At 41.0% G+C, this 11313-nt stretch overlaps 2 pseudogenes; both read left to right on the top strand.

Annotated features, from left to right (window-relative positions):
• The first annotated feature begins 2422 nt into the window (after positions 1-2422).
• Positions 2423-4805, top strand: LOC101723493 (eukaryotic translation initiation factor 4 gamma 2 pseudogene; annotated as a pseudogene).
• A 24-nt stretch (positions 4806-4829) lies between these two features.
• LOC147828234 (eukaryotic translation initiation factor 4 gamma 2 pseudogene) lies at positions 4830-6604 on the top strand (annotated as a pseudogene).
• Positions 6605-11313: the final 4709 nt, after the last annotated feature.

Genomic DNA, 11313 nt, shown 5'->3' with positions numbered 1-11313 from the left:
AACTCACTGTATCCCAGACTGGCCATGAACCCTTCCTCGAGCTTTAGCCTTTTGAGTGCTAGGATTTCAGGCAAGTGCCATCACACCCAGCTTCCTTGCACTACAGTTTATTCAGTCAGCCGTTGACCAACACAAAATAAAGTACATTTACAAAAGACATGGTGGTGTTTGTGCTATAAAGAACAGGAGAAATGGGCAGAGGGATGGCTTGGTTTTAGAGAGGGAAGAAAATAGCTCACTGAGGAGGCTACCTTAAGAGAGGAGCCGAGTGGGTGTCTAGAGGGAGAACGTGAGGTAGGGATAGGGAGTGTGTGAGAGGTGCAAGCTTGTTTCCCCAGCAGTTTCACACCATTTTCTTGTTTCATGAGACAGCACTTAGTCCTGATGACCTAATGTGTTTTTGATACTTTCTTTTCTACTGTGTTCTACTAAAAGAATTACTTGTTCCCTTAGATTAATTTCACAACTAACGAACGGGTCATGCCCCAGCTCACTGGTGTGTGAAACTAGGATGGGAACTGCAGGTCATAGGGTTGTGCTTTCTGACCAGTCACTTCCAATGCCTGGAAATGGTTTCCTGATAAACTCCCAAGATGCTGTTTGAATTTGTCCTTCCCTTGTCTCGTGTGCCCCACACTGCACACCCAGCCTATACTTGTGGGAGGCTTCACTCCATGCACACCACGGCTGCCTCCAGATACCACCCCTGCACGCTACCCCAGTTGGAGACTGCAGGTGATGCTGCAGCACTTCTCCCAGGCTCTTTCTGAGAAGACATGCCTAATCTAACCCTGTGTTGCCTTTGCATTTTCACCGGCCACTCAGTGCCTGGGTGCTATACAGTATGTCCTAGCCTCCTGCCTCTGTCTCTTGAGACACCACCTCCCTTTCCCATCCAGTCCTCTTTTTAGCTCTTAGGCTCTTTCCTAGGCCCTCGAACATGCTGGAAAATTCTTGATCATGGAGCTACATCCCTATTCTTCAGGCTCCACTTTTTAAGAGCACAATCCTTTCAGGTACCTGAGCAGGTAAGAAGTGACATTTAATATCATCCCTTCCATATCTGGAGTCCATACTTTGGGATGCTCATTCCTCTGGACTCGATGTCTACAAAATGGGAAAGAGGGTTGTTACCCATTTTCAAGAATTATCCCTAAGCTTGCTTTCAGGAATAGAGATTGAAAGTTCTTAGAGCCCATCCTGCTAAGAAAGTTCAGAAGGCCAGTACACATGCTCAGGGAAAGGCACAGGTTAAGAAATGACCCCAAAAGACCTACATTTACATCTCAGACTGATCTTTGACCCAGAAACACTACAATGATTTAAAAAATAAGAATGAGGGCTGGGGATTTAGCTCAGTGGTTTCGTTGCCTGCTGCACAAGCACGAGGACCTGAGTTTGATCCCCGGTACCAAAAAAAAAATGAAAGAAAAAAATGTAAAATCAAGCAAATCCTGAGAAAGAATTCTCCAGAGATACCACATTTATAAAATTCATACATTCAGCTTTCAACAAAAAAAATTAAGGTATATAAAGAAACAGGAAAAGAAGAAAATGTAAATCAATAGAAACAGGCCAGATGTTAGACTTAATAGACAAATACTCTAAAACACTGTCTTAAAGATGCTCAAAGATGATGTGAACAAAGTCAAGACAAAGCTGCATGTACAAAACAAATCCTAAAGCTGAAAAGTACAGTAAGTAAATACGATAGTGGAATTCCAAAGTATGTTTGAGTAGGCATACAAATCAATAAACTTGGAGACAACTTGAAATGATCCACTTTGAGGAACAGAAAAGTAAACAAGACCTATTGTTGCAGAATTCCAAGAGACAAAGACCAAATGGGAGTCAGGAGGATTTTATTTAAGGTGTATACACGGGCTCAGTGGACTCTGTCCAAGTGGTTGAGCAAAAGCACAAAGGCAAGAGGGTCCTTTATATACAATCTTTGGTGCATAGCAAGAAAGTTAGAGAAACAAGAAACAAAGGCAATTAGTCCTGAGTCACTTTCTTAGCCTTGAAGAGAAAATATGCCCTATGTTCCCAGGATCCCACGATGTAATAAAACTAATTCACAGCCTTTATCTGTGAATTGTATCAGTCACTGGACAGGATGCTCTTTCCTCAAAGGAGATGTGCAGAGATGGACTGCTTAGGCCATCTCTTCTGTCAGTTGGGAAGGACATGGGGTCACATTCCTGAGGAAGAGGGGGTGTCAGGAGGAGAGTCACATAAGGTCAGGCAGATTCTTGGAGCAAAGGCTTTTTTTTTTTTTTTTTTCGGAATTTCTGCCTCATTATGAGACTTTAGGACACTGTTAAGCAAACCAATGTATGCATTGTTGGAGTGACAGAGCTGAAGGGTTGAGAGAAGAGATAATGCCTAAGTTTCCAATTTGATGAAATACATGAATATGAACATGGAGGAAACTCAAAATCCAAGTAAGACAAAATCAAAGACAAGCACATGGCACTTATTGTCAGAATGTCAAAGGCCAACACAAGAAAGAGAATCTTAAAAGCAGGTATAGCTCACTGTAAGAGCAATTGCCTAGCATATATAAGGTCCAGAGTTTGATCCCTAGCACCATAAAACAACCAAGAACAAAACAAAAAGAGAAGTAGCATCATATGTAAGGGCTCCTTGCCAGTGTTATTAGCAGGTGTGTGTGTGTGTGCGCGCGCGCGTGCGCGTGTGCACAGAAACAGAAACCCTGGAGATTAAAAGGCAGTGGGTTGATATATTCAAAGTGCTAAAAGATAAAACTTCTATATTCAGAAAAATTGTCCAACTTTTGAGAGAGAAATTAAGATATTCTTGGATAAATAAAAACCAAGGAGGGCCAGGGATTTTCCTGAGTGGTTCCACCACCTGCCTCACAAGTGCAAGGACCCAAGTTCAATCCCCAGTACCAAGAAAAAAAAGCCAAGGGAGTGTTGAAAAGCCTAGAATTGCTTTTCAAGAAATACTAAGGCCAGGCATGACAGTGCATGCCTGTAAGCCCAGGACTCTCAGAAGCTGACAGAAGGATTGCAAGCTCGACCCCAGCCTGTCAACTTAGTGATTTAGTGAGACTCTGTTTCAAAGGAAAAAAAAAAAAAAAGAGTTGGGCTGTAGCTTAGTGTGAAGGCCCTGGGTTAAATCATCCCCAGTATCACAAGGAGAAAAAAAAAAAATGATAGCATGCCCGATCAGGAATATTTATTCCTGAAACACAGGGTGCTTCAACATAAGAAAATGAATATAAAATACCAGGTTTATTTAAAAAAATAAAACACACGATCCTCTCAATTGAAAAAGCATTTAACAGAATTAAACACTTTTACAATAATGCACAGCACATGATAAATCAACACAGAGAAATAGGGAACTACCTCAATGTAATAAAAAACCAAATATAAAAAATCCAGAGTGAGGGCCGGAGATTTAGCTCAGTGGTTTCGTCACCTGCTGTCCAAGCGCAAGGACCCGAGTTCGATCCCTGGTAGCAAAAAAAAAAAAAAAAAATCCAGAGTGAGAGACTGAAAGCTTACATTCAACACAGGTTTTGAGGATCTAGACAGCAATAGGCAAGAAAAATAAAAAGGCACCCAAAGTGGAAAGGACTGGGGAGAGAGGAAATATAAAAAGAACTAAGATGTGTCGTGTATACTTCCAATCCCCGACGACCAGAACATGAGGAGGCAGCTGCAGGGGCAGCTGCAGAGTTTTCAGTGAAGGTTTTTCATTTCTGCCATCCCCTCCCCTTCCCACCCCATCCTTTCATATTAGTCTTTTGAAGACTCTTCGTAGTCAAGCCGCCAAAGTGGAGAGTGCAGTTGCAGAAGGGGGTGCTTCTCGTTTCAGTGCTTCAGGCGGAGGAGGAAGTAAGGGTGCACCTCAGCACTATCCCAAAACTGCTGGCAACAGCGAGTTCCTGGGGAAAACCCCAGGGCAAAATGCTCAGAAATGGATTCCTGCACAAAGTACTAGGTGAGATGACAACTCTGTAGCAAACAACTCCGCAAATGAAAAAGAACGACATGATGCAATCTTCAGGAAAGTAAGAGGCATATTAAATAAGCTTATTCCTAAGAAGTTTGACAAGCTATGTCTTGAGCTCCTCAATGTGGGTGTAGAGTCTAAACTCATCCTTAAAGGGGTCATACTGATGATTGTGCACAAAGCCCTAGAAGAGCCAAAGTATAGTTCACTGTGTTCTCAGCTATGTCTGTGATTGGCAGAACTTTGATGGCCCAGCAGCAGAGGGTCAACTAGGACAGAAGCAAAGCACAATATTCAGATGCCTCCTAATTTCCAAATTACAAGATGAATTTGAAAACGGAAAACGGAAATGTTGATGTCTATGATAAACGTGAAAATCCTCTTTTCCCCAAGGAGGAGGAACAGGCCCATTGCTAAGATCAAGATGTTGGGGAACATCAAATTCATTGGAGAACTTGATCATATTCATGAATCTATCCTTCATAAGTGCATCAAAACACTTTTGGAAAAGAAGAGAGTCCAACTCAAAGATATGGGAGAGGATTTGGAGTGCCTCTGTCAGATAATGAGGACAGTGGGACCTAGATTAGACCATGAATGAGCCAAGTCCTTAATGGATCAGTACTTTCCCCTGATATTCTCCTTGATGGAATTGCTGTAGCAAGGATTCGTTTCCTCCTGCAGGATACAGTTGCAAGAGCACCATTGGGTTCATTGGGTTCCTTGCAAGGCTTTTCTTTCTTTCTTTTTTTTTGGTACCAGGGATTGAACTTGGGTCCTTATACTTGCAAGGCAGACTGCATAACCACTGAGCTAAATCCCCGGATCACAAGGCTTTTCTTGACAATGGACCAAAGACAATCAAATCAATCAAGATGCAGTAAAAGATCTAGGAGTGTTTATTCCTGCTCCTATTCCTCAAGGGATGAGAAGTGACTTCTTTCTGGAGGGACCATTCATGCCACCCAGGATGAAAATGCATAGGGACCCACTTGGAGGACTTGATGATATGTTTGGACAAATGCCAGGTAGCGGAATTGGTACTGGCCCAGGAGTTATCCAGGATAGAATTTCACCCACCATGGGACATCATCGGTCAAATCAGTTATTTAATGGCCATGGGGGACACATCATGCCTCCCACACAGTCACAGTTTGGAGAGATGGGAGGCAAGTTTATGAAAAGCCAGGGACTAAGCCCACTCTACCATAACCAGAGTCAGGGACTCTTATCCCAGCTGCAAGGACAGTCGAAGGATATGCCATCTCAGTTTTCTAAGAAAGGACAGCTTAATGCAGATGAGATTAGCTTGGGGCCTGCTCAGTCATTCCTGATGAATAAAAATCAAGCTTCAGCCCCAGATAACTATGATTCCTCCTAGTGCACAACCACCACACACTCAAACACCACCTCTGGGACAGACACCTCAGCTTGGTCTCAAAACTAATCCACCACTTATCCAGGAAAAGCCTGCCAAGACCAGCAAAAAGCCACCACCATCAAAGGAAGAACTACTTAAACTAACTGAAACTGTTGTGACTGAGTGTCTGAATAGTGGAAATGCAAATGAGGCTGTCAATGGTGTAAGAGATATGAGAGCTCCTAAACATTTTCTTCCTGAGATGTTAAGCAAAGTAATCGTCCTGTCACTAGACAGAAGTGATGAAGATAAAGAAAAAGCAAGTTCTTTGATCAGTTTACTCAAACAGGAAGGGATTGCCACAAGTGACAACTTCATGCAGGCTTTCCTGAATGTATTGGATCAGTCCTCCAAACCGGAGGTTGACATCCCTTTGGTGAAATCATACTTAGCACAGTTTGCAGCTCGTGCCATCATTTTAGAGCTGGTGAGCATTTTAGAACTAGCTCAACCATTGGAAAGTGGTACCCATTTTCCTCCCTTCTTACTGTGTCTTCAGCAATTAGCTAAATTACAAAATCGAGACTGGCTAACAGAACTTTTTCAATAAAGCAAGGTCAATATGCAGAAAATGCTCCCAGAAATTGATCAGAGTAAGGGCTGTATGTTGGAGATTTTGTAAGGAAAGGGACTGAGTTTCTTATTTCCACTCCTCAAATTAAAGAAGGAACTGTTGAAGCAAATAGAGTTGGACCCATCCCCTAAAACCATATATAAATGGATAAAAGATAACATCTCTCCCAAACTTCGTGTAGATAAAGGATTTGTGAACATCTTAATGACTAGCTTCTTACAGTATATTTCTAGTGAAGTAAGCTCACCCAGCGACAAAACGGATTCTTCCTTTGCTCCTTCCAAAGAACAGAGCAGGAAAAACAACTGCTGCTTTCTTTCAAGCCAGTGATGCAGAAATTCCTTCATGATCATGTTGATCTATAGGTCAGTGCCCTGTATGCTCTGCAGGTGCACTGTTATAACAGCAACTTCCCAAAAGGCATGTTACTCTGCTTTTTTGTTCACTTCTATGACATGGAAATTATTGAAGAGGAAGCTTTCTTGGCTTGGAAAGAAGATATAACCCACGAGTTTCCAGGAAAAGGCAAGGCTTTGTTACAGGTGAATCAGTGGCTGACTTGGCTAGAATTTGCTGAAGAAGAAGAATCAGAGGAAGAAGCTGGCTAAAGAACTAGCCAAAGGCTTAAATTGTGCAAAACGTACTGTTGCTATGATGTAACTGCATTTGACCTAACCACTGTGAAAATTCATTCTGCTGTAATGTTTTCACAATATTTAAAGCAGAAGCACGTCAGTTTAGGATTTCCTTCTGCATAAGATTTTTTTTGTAGTGTAATGTCTTAATCATAGTCTGCCACCAAATATTTTAGGAGTATCTTTAATGTTTAGATAGTATATTAGCAGCATGCAATAATTACATCATAAGTTCTCAAGTAGAGGCAGTCCATTGCAAGGACCTTTTTCACTGCCAGTTATCATAGGCTGTTGTAAGTTAGAAAACTAAATAGCAACACTGAATACTGTAGAAATGCACTTTGCTCAGTAATGCTTGAGTTGTTGCAATATTTGATTATCCATTTGGTTGTTACAGAAAATTCTTAACTGTGTTTGATGGTTGTTGCTGTGATAGTGTATCGCCTGTATTTCTACCTCTAGTAATGGGCTATATGTGCTAGATTTTAATATCCTTGAGCCTGGGCAAGTGCACAAGTCTTTTTAAAAGAAATATGGTTGGGCCAGGGATTTAGCTCAGTGGGTTCACCACCTGCTGCGCAAGTGCAAGGACCCAAGTTCGATCCCTGGTACCCAAAAAAATAAAATAAAATAAAATAAAATAAAATAAAATAAATATGGTTTACTTGCACAAAATGGATCAGTTTTGAGAGATCATTAATGTCCCTGAAGTGGTTTTTGTGGGTATGAAACAAATCGTGAGAATTTGAATTGGTCCCTCTTATTATAGTATTGAAATTAAGTCTACTTAATTTATCAAGTCATGTTCATGCCCTGAATTTATATACTTGTATCTATCAATAAACATTATGATGCTTGAAAAAAAAAGTGTTATGTACATGTACCAACTCCCCAAAAATGAATGTAATCATCATGTACTACAAGCATGTACTAATAAAAATTTGAAAGAAAAGAAAATAAGACTTGATCTCAATGTTTTTTGTTTTGTTTTGTATTTTGTTTTTGTACTGGGGATCAAACTCAGAACCTTGTGCTTGCAAGGCAGGCAGCGGAACCACTGAGCTAAATCCCTGGCCCTCAGTGTTTTTCTTCTAGTCTCCACCAGAGATCACAAAACAGTGCCAACAGTTAAATCTTCTCAATACCAGAGAGCTCAGTGATAAAATGATCTCAAGCACATCTTCCTTATATATACCATGCACAACCAAAAGGCAACTCATGCTTTTCATTAATGGTTTTGTCTAACTATAAAACAAAATGCTCACAAAAAAGAAATGATAAAAGTTCTTTCATATACATGTTAGATAAGTGAGTTCTCTGAGGTTGGAGGCCTGAATGAAGTTCTAAGATAAACTAATTTTGTCCTTTAAACTCAAGTTCCAGCTTCTTTGAAAGAAAACTGTTCTTCTGAAGTAGGAGGGGTCCAGAACAAGAATCTCAGTCTGGAGATCACTCCTCAGATCTGCAACATCTCAGCACCACAGATTAAAGGCAAGAAGCTGCTAGAAAGGAACTTTTTCTATGTCCTATATCTTCAAGGCTTTGCATTTTCAAATCTGAGGGGCTCTTAAAGTTGGAATGGGAGGCACCATGGATATTAAAGAATTTGCAAGCCATTGTTACCCAGGTAACTAGTGAAACTAGCTCCTAGGTTGTGAGTTTAGACATCTTTAAAGTGTTTTTTGAGACTTTCTTCAAGAATTAGGGCTCCATCTGTTTGGAAGTAACTAAGAGTTGTTAGCCTGCCTGCCTCAGATAACTAGATTCAGCAATGGATATCATTCTACATATGAATGTTCTTTTTGCATGACTTTTTAAAAAGACTTTTCTGTTATTTGAACTGTGAATTTCATCCCTGCCAGTCTCATAATACATATTTTACCTTTGTTAGTCTCCTTCCCTTTAGCATTCTTTGTTGCCTACATTCCTTTCATTGTCGAGGACTTCTTTTGTTTCCAAGAAGCACTTATCCACTTAACCATTATTAATTGATCTCCTGGTCTGTGCCATTCATGTCCTAAGTGACAGGAATACAGCAGGGATAAAATAAAACCCTTGATAGTGCTAGGGATTTAGCTCAGTGGTGTCAGGCCTGCCTCACAAGGTTCTGAGTTTGATCCCCGGTACCAAAAAAAATAAATAAAGCCCTTGATCTTTTGGAACTTACATATTAGAAGGAGAGAGACATAGTAAGCTGACCTTTGTGAAACAAAATTCCCTAGAGATGACAGAAGTAACTTAGTGAGACTTGTCTCAAGATAAAAATTTTATTTCATTTTTTGTGGTACCAGAGATTGAACCCAGGGCTTTTGCACTGAGCTTTATCCCCAGTACCCTCCCCCTTAAATTTTATATTTTGAGGCAGTGTCTCATTAAGTTGGTAAGTTGCCCGGGCTAGCTTGAACTTGCAGTCCTCCTGCCTCAGTCTCCCAGAGTGCTGGGATTACAAACATATGCTACCACACCTGGTGAGCTAAACATTGAAAAAGAGCTGGAGATGGAGCTCAGTGCAAAGATCCTGCATTTGGTACCCAGTACTTCCAAGGAAAAAAGAATAGAGGGAATAGAAAATATTTATTTAGTAGTATTTTTTTCCAGGTGGTCTGAAACCAGAGTCACATATATTAACAGCATTTATCTCGTATCTCAAATGGATGGCATGGTAGAGCCAAAGAATGTTGTTTTTACAGGAGAAAACTCACCCAAGACAGATGCTTTGTGATAATAATGTATGTGAGAAAACCTTCAGGGATGAGTCATACTTATGGTTCATCACACAGTGTAAGGGAGAATCCCTACAAATTTAATGAATGTGAGGAAGCCTGTGTGGTAAATCAGTCCTCTGAAAGAAATATCATGTAATTCACCGGGGAAGGAAATACCACCAGTGTAATATATATGAGAAAACCTTCTTCCTGAAGTCTAACTTCACAATAAAGCAGAGAGCACAAAGCCCGATGTATGTAATAAATGTGGGAAACTTTTTACCATAATGTGGCCTTCACTTTACATCAAAGAATTCACATAGGAGTGAGGCTCTATAAATGTTCTAAGTGTAAGAAAACCTTCCTGTCAACATCAAAGAACACACACAGGGGAGAAGCCTTTCAAATGTAGTGAATGTAGAAAATCTTTGTCCCAAAAGACCTGACTGCATCAGAGATCTCGCACAGGAACAACAACAACAACAAAAACCCTGTAAATATAATAAGTGTGGGAAACCCTTCGGTCAGGAGTCAAAACTCACTGTACACCAGAGAATACACCCAGGGGAGAAATCCTATGGATGTAAGAATGTGAGAAAATGTGCTATATGGAGTCAGTCCTCGGTAAACACCAGAGGCTTCACACAGGAGAAAATACATGACTGTAGTGAATGTGGGAAGATCTTCTGTGGGAAGTCAGTCCTTAAACATCAGGGGACTCACACAGGGAAAACCTGAGGGAAAAACCTTATGCATGCGTTGAATGTAGAAAAACATTTTCTGAGGAGTCAACCTTCAGGAGACATCCGAGGATTCTCAGAGAGGAGAAACCTCTGAATGTAACCTGTGGGAATGTTTTCTGCGCAAAGTCACAGCTTGGTCAGCATCAGAGACTTCGCACAGGGGAGAAAGAAGCTCTAAGGATGTAAAGAAGACATTTTTCCAGAAGGCACTGTCTTGTCACAAGTTCAGACTGGGGAGGTTCACTTGAGATTCAGGCAGCCCAAAGAGGAGACAGAGTTGTGGAAATGTCTGAGCATGACTGTATTCTCAGGTGCTACTCAGCCACGTGCACTCAGGTCCCTAGCCCACCATTTGAAACGGTCCTCAGCGACTTAGACCTCTTGAAAGCCCTCATGGCAGTCTACATTTATACCAAAATACACAATAATGGCTGTGTGCCAATAGCAACCTCAGTTATATAAGTTATTTACACTGACCAATTATTAACCTTGGCTACAGAAGTTACTCACATTGGGATATCAGGAGATGTTCCTGTGTTGGAGTTCTGTTGACACAGAACCCACTGCCTTCCAGACCTCCTTCTCTGCACAGCCTGAACCAAAGTACCGCCATCTTGCACTTTTGTGTTTCGCTCAGTGAGCATCAGGAGAGAAGTGTCATCTCACCTCACTAAACATAAGAGAAACCCTGTGCAGCTCATGAATGTAGAAAGCCCTGCTACAAACCAACTCTTGCCACACATCAAAGAACACACCGAGAAAAGAAATACTAAAATAGTGGTGTCAAACCTTCCTACCCCAATTAAGAGCCTTTGACATGACAGAAAGTATACCCAATGAAGAGACTCTATGGAAATAGTAAATGTGGGAAATTTTTCCACCACATGTCAGCTGTCTACTTACATCAAAGAACTCACATGGAGAGAAACATTGGCACTGTGTTTACCAGTGTTTGTTTTCCTGACTGGGTGCATAGGTAGTTTGCATTTCTCAGCCTCTGTTAAGTCTGGATGGGGCCATGTGAATGAGATCTAGCCAATGATGTGATTCACTTCTAGGTCTAAAACATAATGGGCTCCATGGCAATTGCTATTGTTTTTGGGTAGTGCTGATGTTTTCCACTGAGATGTCAGAGCTCACTGTATGTTGGTGCATTTACCCAAGATTAGAAACTCCTCTCAATGTCCTAATTGTTTAGAAGGCTAGCCTATAATTCACACTCATTTTAATTAGAGAAATCAGAGCCAAG

Source organism: Heterocephalus glaber, unplaced genomic scaffold, assembly GCF_053883595.1.
Source record: "Heterocephalus glaber isolate CG9 unplaced genomic scaffold, H.glaber_assembly_v1.0 deba00001195, whole genome shotgun sequence".
Classification (NCBI taxonomy): domain Eukaryota; kingdom Metazoa; phylum Chordata; class Mammalia; order Rodentia; family Bathyergidae; genus Heterocephalus; species Heterocephalus glaber.
Note: the sequence above shows the minus strand (reverse complement) of the source record. Positions and strands in the feature narration are given on the sequence as shown.